This window comes from Nicotiana tomentosiformis, unplaced genomic scaffold (genome assembly GCF_000390325.3).
Source record: "Nicotiana tomentosiformis unplaced genomic scaffold, ASM39032v3 Un00163, whole genome shotgun sequence".
Taxonomy (NCBI): domain Eukaryota; kingdom Viridiplantae; phylum Streptophyta; class Magnoliopsida; order Solanales; family Solanaceae; genus Nicotiana; species Nicotiana tomentosiformis.
Window position 1 is genome coordinate 24,041 of NW_027174722.1, and position 10,693 is coordinate 34,733.

The following is a 10,693-nucleotide window of genomic DNA, read 5'->3' on the forward strand; positions in this document are numbered from 1 at the left end:
TTTGTCCTCTCTATCTCGTGTGTGTGTGTGTGTTTTGAAGGAGGGATATGTGGGGGTTGTGAGTGGGGACAAGCATGGGGATAAAGGAAAGTGGAGAGAGGACAAAGTATGGGGGGACAAGCATGAGGGCAGACATGGGGGACAAGAGAAAGTGGAGTGGGGACAAAGAGTGGGGACACGCGTGGGAAGATGGGAGCGAAAAATATTCAAGCACGGTAAAAAATTAGGTGCTCACAGTATGCCCCTCTATGCTTGAAAACATTAAAAGTTTTCAGGCAAAGATAAAGTGAGCAGTGTGACTAAGTTTTGACCATATCGTTATTTAAAAGAGGACGAAAATAAAAGAAAAAAGTGCAACCGAGTCCTGGTTTTGGACAGCCTACATATCCTGGGTTATAAGAGAATCAGGTCGTATGTAGTTCAAGAAGAATGATGGAGTGTTGAGTTCGAAATTCGAGCTAGGTTCCGTCGAGGCTACGGTCCGTGGTTCTGTTATTACATCAAAATCTAAAGGAACTAAACAAGCCTATCAACTATAAGTTACAAGATTCTTATCTATAAGTCTTTTGAAGCTTGATCTTGAGTCTTGAATGGTTCTTCATGCAGACTTTTGATTGGAGCCTTGATGCTTGCTAGATACCGGTTCTAGTTCATTCTTCTTCAGCTTTTCGAATCAAGAGGGGACATGCAGAGCTTGTGACTTTAGCCACGTCTTGAGCAGTTCACATCTTTCATCTGCATTTTGGATTCACTTCTTTTTTTAGCAGTTCACATCTTTCATCTGCATTTTGGATTAACTTCTTTTTTCTTTTCTTTTCTTTATTCTGGATTGAGACTCCTTCTTTTAATCATCTCGAACCCTGTACCTCGAGGTAAAACCTGCTCATACACCAAAACAAAACAAACAAACAAAATTTATCTGCCCAAATTTTCACTAGGAAAATTTCGTGAGTTATTGTTATAAAATTCTAAACTACTTCTTTATTAAAAGTAATAAAAGATCGGGAATGGTGTAACCTGAAAAGGACATGATGAATGTTTTTTTTTTGGATAGTGTTCCTTTATTGTTCAAAAGGATGTCTCAACTAAGGATTGATGTACCAGGGGCTGGCGCCCTGTATTACTGAAAAGGAAAATGTAACCAGGGGTTGGCGCCCTGTATTACTGAAAAGGAAACGTAACCAGGGGTTTGCGCCCTGTGTTACTGAAAAGGAAATGTAACCAGGGGTTGGCACCCTGTATTACTCAAAAGGAAATTTAACCAGGGGTTGGCACCCTGTATTACTAAAAAAAAAAATGTAACCAGGGGTTGGCGCCCTGTATTACTGAAAAGGAAATGTAACCGGGGGGTTTGCACCTTGTGTTACTGAAAAGGAAATGTAACCAGGGGTTAGCACCCTGTATTACTCAAAAGGAAATTTAACCAGGGGTTGGCACCCTGTATTACTAAAAAAAGAAATGTAACCAGGGGTTGGCGCCCTGTATTACTGAAAAGGAAATGTAACCAGGGGGTTGGTTTACTGAAAAGGAAATGTAACCAGGGGTTAGCGCCCTGTATTACTGAAAAGGAAATGTAACCAGGGGTTGGCACCCTGTATTACTGGAAAAGGAAATATAACCAGGGGTTGGCGCCCTGTATTACTGATAAAATACTGAATCCCTGGGGCGAAAAGGGACTACCTAGGTTAAACTACGAAAAGCAAATCTGGGCGAAGAGTACTTCTACTCGGAATATGAGTTGTATCCCCCTAGGCGAAAAGTTTCTACCCGGGTTAAACTACATAAAATAACTTGAGCGAAGAGTACTTCTACCCGGAACTATGAGCTGGATCCCCTAGGCGAAAAAGGTTCTACCTGGGTTAAGCTACGTAAAACAACCTAAGCGAAGAGTACTTCTACCCGGAACTATAAGCTGGATCCCCCTAGGCAAAAATGTTCTACCTGGGTTAAGCTACGTAAAACAGCCTGGGCGAAGAGTACTTCTACTCGGAATATGAGCTGGATCCCCCAAGGCGAAAAGATCTACCTGGGTTAAGCTATGTAAAACAACCTGAGCGAAAAGTACTTCTACCCGGAACTATGAGCTGGATCCCCCTAGGCGAAAAGGTTCTACATGGGTTAAGCTACGTAAAACAGCCTGAGAGAAGAGTACTTCTACCCGGAACTATGAGCTGGATCCCCCTAGGTGAAAATGTTCTACCTGGGTTAAGCTACATAAAATAGCCTGGGCGAAGAGGACTTCTACCCGGACCTATGAGCTGGATCCCCCTAGGTGAAAAGGTTTTGCCTGGGTTAAGCTATGAAAATGAGAGGTATGGATAGTAGTGATGCATGCTGAAGATTTTAAGGAGCTTATATTTGGTGACATTTGTCCTTTGAGAACCGCCATTCTGCACTACTTTGTTCCTGCTTCAAACAAGGAAAATTTGTGAGTTTTTAAAGTGGTGGTCGGTTTGTCACCTTTATGCACTGAGGAGTTTGAGTTCACGGACACCTCGTTGTCGAAGAACTGATTCTATCAGAGTGGTACCGAGATGCTCGGATACTTTGTATCATTTTCTAGAGACTTTGGCTTTATGACGTCTCCCCTGGCTATTTCATACCCGGATGTCCACGGTACCGTTAACCCATGAATCTAAGGCAAAGCAATTTTCTTTAAAATCAAACTTAGTTGTCTTGCACTCAGAACCAGTTTGTGTCTATGGTGCTTATCAACTTTTTCCATGAAGCAAGTCTTGCTTAGGCGACCTTTTCAGTTTCTTTGAGACACTTTATCCGCCTTATCAAAAGAGATCACAGATGGATTCTTGCCTTCGTCAATGCCATATATGCTCCAAATTGTGCTCGGTATTACGGGAAAACTGTAGATAGTTTTGCAGCCATTTTTGCTTTGCTTTTGATGCAAGATTAGACCGAAAGGGAATCTAAGAAAAATTATGAAAAAGAATAGAAGAGCAATTGGAAGTGAAAAAGGAATTGTGTCTAAATAAAAGGTGTCCCTTTCGGGGAGAGAAATAAGGAGACTTATCTGGAGATATGTGCCAACTTCAATGAATCATGACATGCATTTTGGACTGGACGCCTGATTTGTCTGAGCTGTCTAATTCTCAAAATACGTCGCAAATGTTGTTTATCTTGAAACTATCTTGGTTGTGCTCATGCCGGAGCATCGAAGACCCTCATTCAGTTAGTAGCCCCCTTTACGGGTTTTCGCTAACTGAGCTCTCTCATTTCTCTAATCGCTATTGCCTTATGGTGCCCATCTGGTTTTCACCAATAAGACTCTTGCATTTCTCTGCTCACTGTCGCCTTACAGTGCTCATACAGGTTTTCACCGATAAGACTCTCTCATTTCTTCTTTTCTTTTCTTTTCTTCTTTTTTTTTTGCGGAAGGTTGGCCAATGCCCCTGGCATGGGGACTTCAAGTATTCTCAAAGATCGATCGGAAATTTTTAACAGGAAAAGGCAAAAAGAACCTTGAACTGAATTACAACTTTGGGAACTGTTTCTACGGGAAAACCGTAAGATAAAAACAAACTTCTGCCCCAGTTTTGGAGTATTGGGAATATGGATTTTTGTTGCGATGGGACCGAACCCAGGGTAAGGCTGCCTACGTATCCTTTCGGAATCAGGTCGGACGTAGTTCAATGACTCAAAAAATTTATTGTTTGACCTTTTTTTTTTTTGAGTACACAGGTTCCAAAAAATGGAAAACAAGGAAGAAAAATACAGCTTAAAAGGGGTAACAAAAGGGTGACACTTTCTTGGAATAGCGAGCAATGGTAGCCTTCGTCATCTCGATCTAAGAAAATCAAGCGTGAAAGTTCCACAGTGGATATATATCAGACATAATATCTTTTGACTGCATCTGCATTAATAGTCATGTCTGGTACCCGTCCTTCTTCATCTACCAAGTGCAAGCCCCCTTTTGGTAATACTTTCTTGATGATATAGGGTCCTTTCCAGTTTGGGGCGAACTTTCCTTTAGCTTCTACTTGGTGTGGAAGAACGCATTTTAGAACGAGTTGGCCTACCTCGAAATGCCTTGGACACACTTTCTTGTTGTAAGCGCATGCCATTCTTTCCTGGTATAACTGGCTAAAGCACACTGCTGCTAGCCGTTTTTCATCAATCGGCATTAGTTGTTCTAATCGCATCTTTACCCATTCTGTATCTTCAATCTCCGACTCCACAATGATCCGAAGAGAGGAATTTCAACTTCAGCCGGTATTACAGCTTCCGTCCCATATACCAACAGATAAGGAGTTGCACCAATAGATGTGCGAGCAGTCGTGCGGTATCCCAAAAGAGCAAAAGGCAACTTTTCATGCCATTGTCTCGAACCTTGGATCATTTTCTTAAGAATCTTCTTGATGTTCTTGTTCGATGCTTCAACAGCTCCATTGACTTTTGGCCGGTAAGGGGTAGAATGGCGATGCATAATTTTAAATTGCTCGCATACCTCCTTCATCAAATGACTATTGAGATTGACTGCATTGTCAGTGATAAGGGTATTTGGGATACCAAAGCGGTAGATGATGTTGGAATGAACAAAGTCTACCACTGCTTTCTTGGTGACTGCTTTGAAAGTGACGGCCTCCACCCACTTGGTGAAGTATTCAATTGTAACCAAAATGAATCTATGCCCATTTGAAGCCTTTAGCTCAATTGGTCGAATAACATCCATTCCCCAAGCAACGAAAGGCCAAGGAGAGGACATGGGATGCAACTCCGAAGGTGGCGAGTGAATCAGGTCACCATGAATCTGGCATTGGTGACACTTGCGAACAAAACTGAAGCAATCTCGCTCCATTATAAGCCAATAATACCCTGCCCGCAGAATCTTCTTTGCCAAAACATATCCATTCATGTGAGGTCTGCATGCCCCCGAATGCACTTCACTCATGATCCGCTCAGCTTCTGTGGCATCTACGCATCTCAACAAGTTCAAATCCGGGGTCCTTTTGCACAAAATTTCCACATTCAGGAAGAAACTGCTGGCGAGCCTCCTTATAGATCTTTTTTGATCTCCCTTGGCGTGCTCTGGGTATTCTCTCATTTTCAGGAATCGTTTTATGTCATGATACCATGGTTCACCATCTGGTTCTGTCTCAATTGTATTGCAGTAACCGTGTTGATTCCGAACTTGGATTTCGAGTGGATCAATATGGGTGTTTCCCGGATAAGGGAGCATCGAGGCTAAAGTAGCCAAATCATCGACTAGCTCGTTGTGAAACCTGGGAATATACCTGAACTCGATGGATTTGAACCTTTTGCTCAAATCTTGTACACATTGTCTGTATGGAATAAGCTTGATGTCTCGAGTCTCCCATTCGCCTTGGGCTTGCCAGATAAGCAAGTCAGAATCTCCCATAACCAGTAGTTCATGCACATCCAGATCGAGGTCCATTTTCAAACCCATGATACAGGCTTCGTATTCTGCCGTATTATTGGTAAAGAAGAACCGAAGCCGGGTTGTTGCAGGGTAATACTGTCCAATAGGTGAGATGAGGATTGCCCCGATCCCAACTCCTTTGATATTGACAGTTCCATCAAAATACATTTTCCATAGAGGGTTGTTGTCTGGAACTACTTCCTCTATTGAGTTGACCTCTTCATCTGGGAAGTATATTGTAAGTTGCTTTTACTCATCATCAACTGGATTCTCTGCCAAATAATCGGCCAAAGCCTGTGCTTTCATCGCGGTGCGAATGACATAGACGATGTCGAACTCTGTGAGCAGGATTTGCATTTTGCGAGACTGCCGGTGGGCATTAGCTTTTGGAAGATATACTTCAGAGGATCCATTCTGGATATGAGGCAAGTAGTATAGGCCAAAAGATAATGTCTCAACTTCTGAGCGACCCAAGTCAAAGCACAACATGTCCTTTCTAAAAGGGTGTACTTAACCCCATAATTGTTGAACTTCTTGCTCAAATAATATATTGCTTGTTCCCTTTTACATGTCGCATCATGTTTCCCCAAAACGCATCCAAAGGAATTATCCATCACCGATAGATATAAAAACAAAGGCCTACCAGGTTCAGGTGGGACCAGTACAGAGGGTTTTGATAGATAATCTTTGATCTTGTCAAAAGCATTTTGGCAATCGTCCGTCCCCTTGATTGCAGCATCCTTTTTCAGCAACTTAAAGATGGGCTCGCACGTGGTTGTCAGTTGAGAAATGAACCTACTGATGTAGTTCAACCTTCCGAGCAAACTCATGACCTCCCTTTTGTTCTTTGGGGGTGGTAGATCTCGAATGGACCTTATCTTTGATGGATCCAATTCGATGCCTCTCCGACTGACTATAAAATCGAGGAGTTTCCTAGATGGAACTCCAAACGCACATTTGGCTGGATTGAGCTTAAGGTCATACCTTCGAAGCCGTTCGAAGAACTTTTTCAAATCATTCACATGATCAGCCTGTGTCTTTGATTTTATGATGACATCATCGATATATACTTCAATCTCTTTGTGCATCATGTCATGAAAAATAGTGGTCATGGCCCTCATGTAAGTTGCCCCTGCATTCTTTAAACCAAATGGCATGACCCTGTAACAATAGGTACCCCACGGAGGGGTGAAAGCGGTCTTTTCTGCATCACCCTCATCCATTAGAATCTGGTGGTACCCATCATAGCAATCCACGAACGACTGTATCTCATGCTTTGCACAATTATCTACAAGAATATGGATGTTCGGCAAAGGAAAATTATCCTTAGGACTTGCTTTGTTCAGGTCTTTGTAGTCAACACAGACTCTAGTTTTTCCATCTTTCTTTGGCACGGACACAACATTTGCCACCCATGTGGTGTATCGTACAGCTCTGACAACATTGGCGCTCAATTGCTTCATTATTTCCTCTCTGATTTTATCACTCATGTCCGTTTTAAATTTTCGCTGCTTCTGTTGGACTGGTGGAAAATCAGGATACGTGGGAAGCTTATGAACCACTAAATTGGCGCTTAAACCGGGCATATCATCATAAGACCAGGCAAACACATCTCTATACTCAAATAAAAGTTGAATCAAGGCATCTCTGGTTTTTTGTTCAGTGTGAATGCTTATCTTTGTTTCTCTGACTTCTTCATGACCTCCGATATTAATTGGCTCAGTTTCATTGAGGTTGGGCCTAGGCTTGTTTTCAAATTGTTCCAACTCTCTTTTTATTTCATCAAAAACCTTATCTTCATCATATTCGACCTCTTGATGCATTATTTCGAAATTAGACAGCTTTTGAGATCTGGGCGTGAATTTCGCATGCATGTCATGTTATTAAAGCTGGCATTAACAAAACTGAAATGGAAATAAAATGGCAGGAATTAGGAAAAGGAAAAGATACAAAATACGAAACCAAACTGCATTTCATTGAATTTGAAAGGATAGAAGGGTTAACGTAAAAATAAAACAATCATACTAAGATATTTGGATTACAACCCTGAAAGTAACCCAAAGTACAAAAGAAAGAAGCTGCAAAAGTCAACTACCAAGACTCTTTCCTTGTGGGGAGAGGAGTTGCTTCCCAGTTATTGAGCATTGTTTTTGGGCCAATTAGTTGCATATCGGCACGACTAGTGCCTTCACCAGCCTGGATCATATTCACTTCAGAAAACATCTGCCTGAGGCCATGGCAAATTTCATCAATGTTTGCATGCGCCGAGGAATTTTGACCATGTTTGAATCGTGGCTCGACAAAAGTGTAGAAAATATGAGGGATAGGTTGCTGCAAGACCCACTCGTACTTTTTGCGGTGCTTGTCTATGTCTTTGTCTGCTTGTGTTGGCCTGAAGCCTAAACCAAAAGTACCTTTGTTACTAAACGGAGAAATGGAATCTGAAATTCCTTGCAATGATGCCCCTAAGCCTTTTCCTGGATCATAACCTTGTCTCATCATAAGTGCAGCCACCATTACAGATGTGGCAAAGAGACGAGGATGCAGAATGGGCTTTCCTTCCTCAACATGGTCCACAACAACCACTTCGAAAGCCTGATAGAGAATAGACTCGCATCCTTCTTTGGCCTCAATACATGGGATTAACGGGTCTTTATAAATGGATGACTCGTCTTCTCCGTGAACAATAATTTCTTGCCTGTCGTGCTCGAATTTGAGCATCTGATGCAAGGTGGATGGCACACCTCGGGCCGTATGGATCCATGGCCTTCCAAGAAGAAAGTTATAAGAAGTTTCCATGTCTACTACTTGGAAGACAATTTCAAAATCAACAGGCCCAATCGTCATGGTGAGGTTGATCTCCCCAATAGTATCTCTCGCTGAGCCATAAAAAGCCCGGATGCGAACATTGCTGGGTCGGATCCTGTCTGTATTGATCTTCATACTTTGCAAGGTAGAGAGAGGGCATACATCTACACTCGAGCCTCCATCAACCATGACTCGCTTCACATAATGCCCCTCACATTTGACAATCAAATGCAAAGCCTTATTGTGACCGGCTCCCTCCTCAGGAAGTTCATCATCAGTAAAAGAAATTATGTTCACCTCAAAAAATCTATTGGCCATCTTCTCTAATTGATTCACGGTGGTATTCTCTGAGACTTGTGCCTCATTCAGGATTTTGATTAGTACACGGGCATGCTCTCCTGAGTGTATGAGCAAAGATAACAGAGAGATTTGGGGAGGAGTCTTTCTCAGCTGGTCAATGATTGAGTAATCCTGAACTTTTATCTTTTTCAAAAACTCCTCCGCCTCTTCTTCAGTGACCGGTTTCTTTATTGGCATTTGGCCTTCTCTGATTTGCTTAGCCTTCCTCAATTCTTATGGAGAGTAATACCTCCCTGATCGAGTCAAACCTCCAGTTTCCCCCACTTCTTCTATGATTTCCTTGCCTTTGTAGGTTACTACAATTTTTTTGTAGTTCCAAGGGATGGTTTTCCTATTTGTTACACGGGGTTGTGTGGCAGGCCTGATTATGATCGGCTCTATTATACCCGTTGTACCACCCTGATTCTCCTTTGTGATGGGGTGACCTCCAAGGACATATAACTTTGGGCTTGGAACATTGGAGCGAACTTCCAACCTCAAGATTTTTGGAAAAAATAAAGTTGCCCTTTTCTGTGCTCTGGGCGCCTTTCACAATCAACGGTGCATCTAGGCTTGGACTTACTTCCAGTTTGGTTCCCTCTTGAATCGTTACCACTGTCATTTCTGCTCGACCAACCGGCTTGTATTCATGATCTCGGCCAATCATTCCCACAAAATGACCATCATTGTGTACTGGCAGCGGGTTATTGGTCACATTAGGAGGGTCCTCGCCATTCATGACTACAATCAATTTTTCAACAATGAGTCTTTCTATGGCTCTTTTCAGGGTCCAACAGTCATCAGTGCTATGCCCCAGAGCACCTGAATGATATTCACATCTAGCATTTGCTTGAAATCCATGTGAATCGGGATGCATATGGTGGGGTGTGATGGGTCCAATCATGCCTATCTGCTTCAACTTCTGGAACAGACTAGAGTATGATTCTGCCAATGGAGTAAATGTTTCCACCGGCCTTTGCTCTCGACCATAGTCCTGCCTAGGACGAGCATTATAGGGTGCCCGAAAATTTTGCTGCTGAGGTCGGGGTAATCTTGGAGCTGGTGCCCGTACCTGTTGATTGGGAGGGCGAGCATATGATTGAGCAATAAACATTGTATATAGTGGCTATCCCACAGAGTACTGAGGAATTGTCGGGGGATAGTAATGTTGAGGGTAGCTGGATTGCCCCTGCTGAACTTGCACATAAGGGTGCGATGCCCCTCTTTAAACTTCCCTGGATCCCGAAGTCATCATGGACCCTTCTTCTCTCTTCTTTCTATTTGCCAAACTTCCCGACCCATTTTGGATAGCTTGGGTGGTGGCTTTGAGAGCAGCTTGACTTACAATTCTGCCAGTCTTGAGGCCATTTTCGACCATTTCTCCTATTTTGATCGCTTCCGCAAAAGGTCTACCCATTGCGGATATCATGTTCTGAAAGTAATCAGGCTCTTGGGCCTCCAGAAAAACAGTGATCAACTCGTGATTATCCATGGGTGGCTTAACTCTAGTTGCTTGCTCCCTCCACTTGATTGCATACTCCCTAAAGCTTTCAGTCGGCTTTTTCTTCATATTGGACAGGGAATTGCGATCCGGCACAATATCTATGTTGTATTGAAATTGTTTGACGTAGGCTTGGGCCATGTCATCCCAGACATGCCAGTGAGAGATATCTTGGTCAATGAATAGGCTACCCCCACAAGACTTTCCCCAAAATAAGCCATCAGTAATTCTTCTTTTCCACCTGCACCCCTCAGCTGGTTGCAGTACCTTTTGAAATGGGCGATAGGGTCGCCGTGTCTATCATACTTCTCGAATTTTGGGGTCTTGAACCCTGGTGGAAAATGGATGTGAGGGAACATGCATAGATCACTGAACGAAACACTTTTGTGAACCCCTAGTCCCTGTATGTTCTTTATGTTCTGTTCAAGACTTTTCATTTTCCTGGCCATCTCATCTGACTCAACCGTCTTGGCAAGCTTTTCATTTTCCACTGGTGACTCGTACTGAGGAGTCTGATTACATGGAGCCGAGACCCCGAAAGTCATATTTGGAGAGTAGTATTGGCCATCATAAGCATGAGATGGTAGCTCGTTGATTGGCCTCGTCATAGGAGGTGGAGGCGGGATTGTGTATGTCGGTGCGCCAGACAC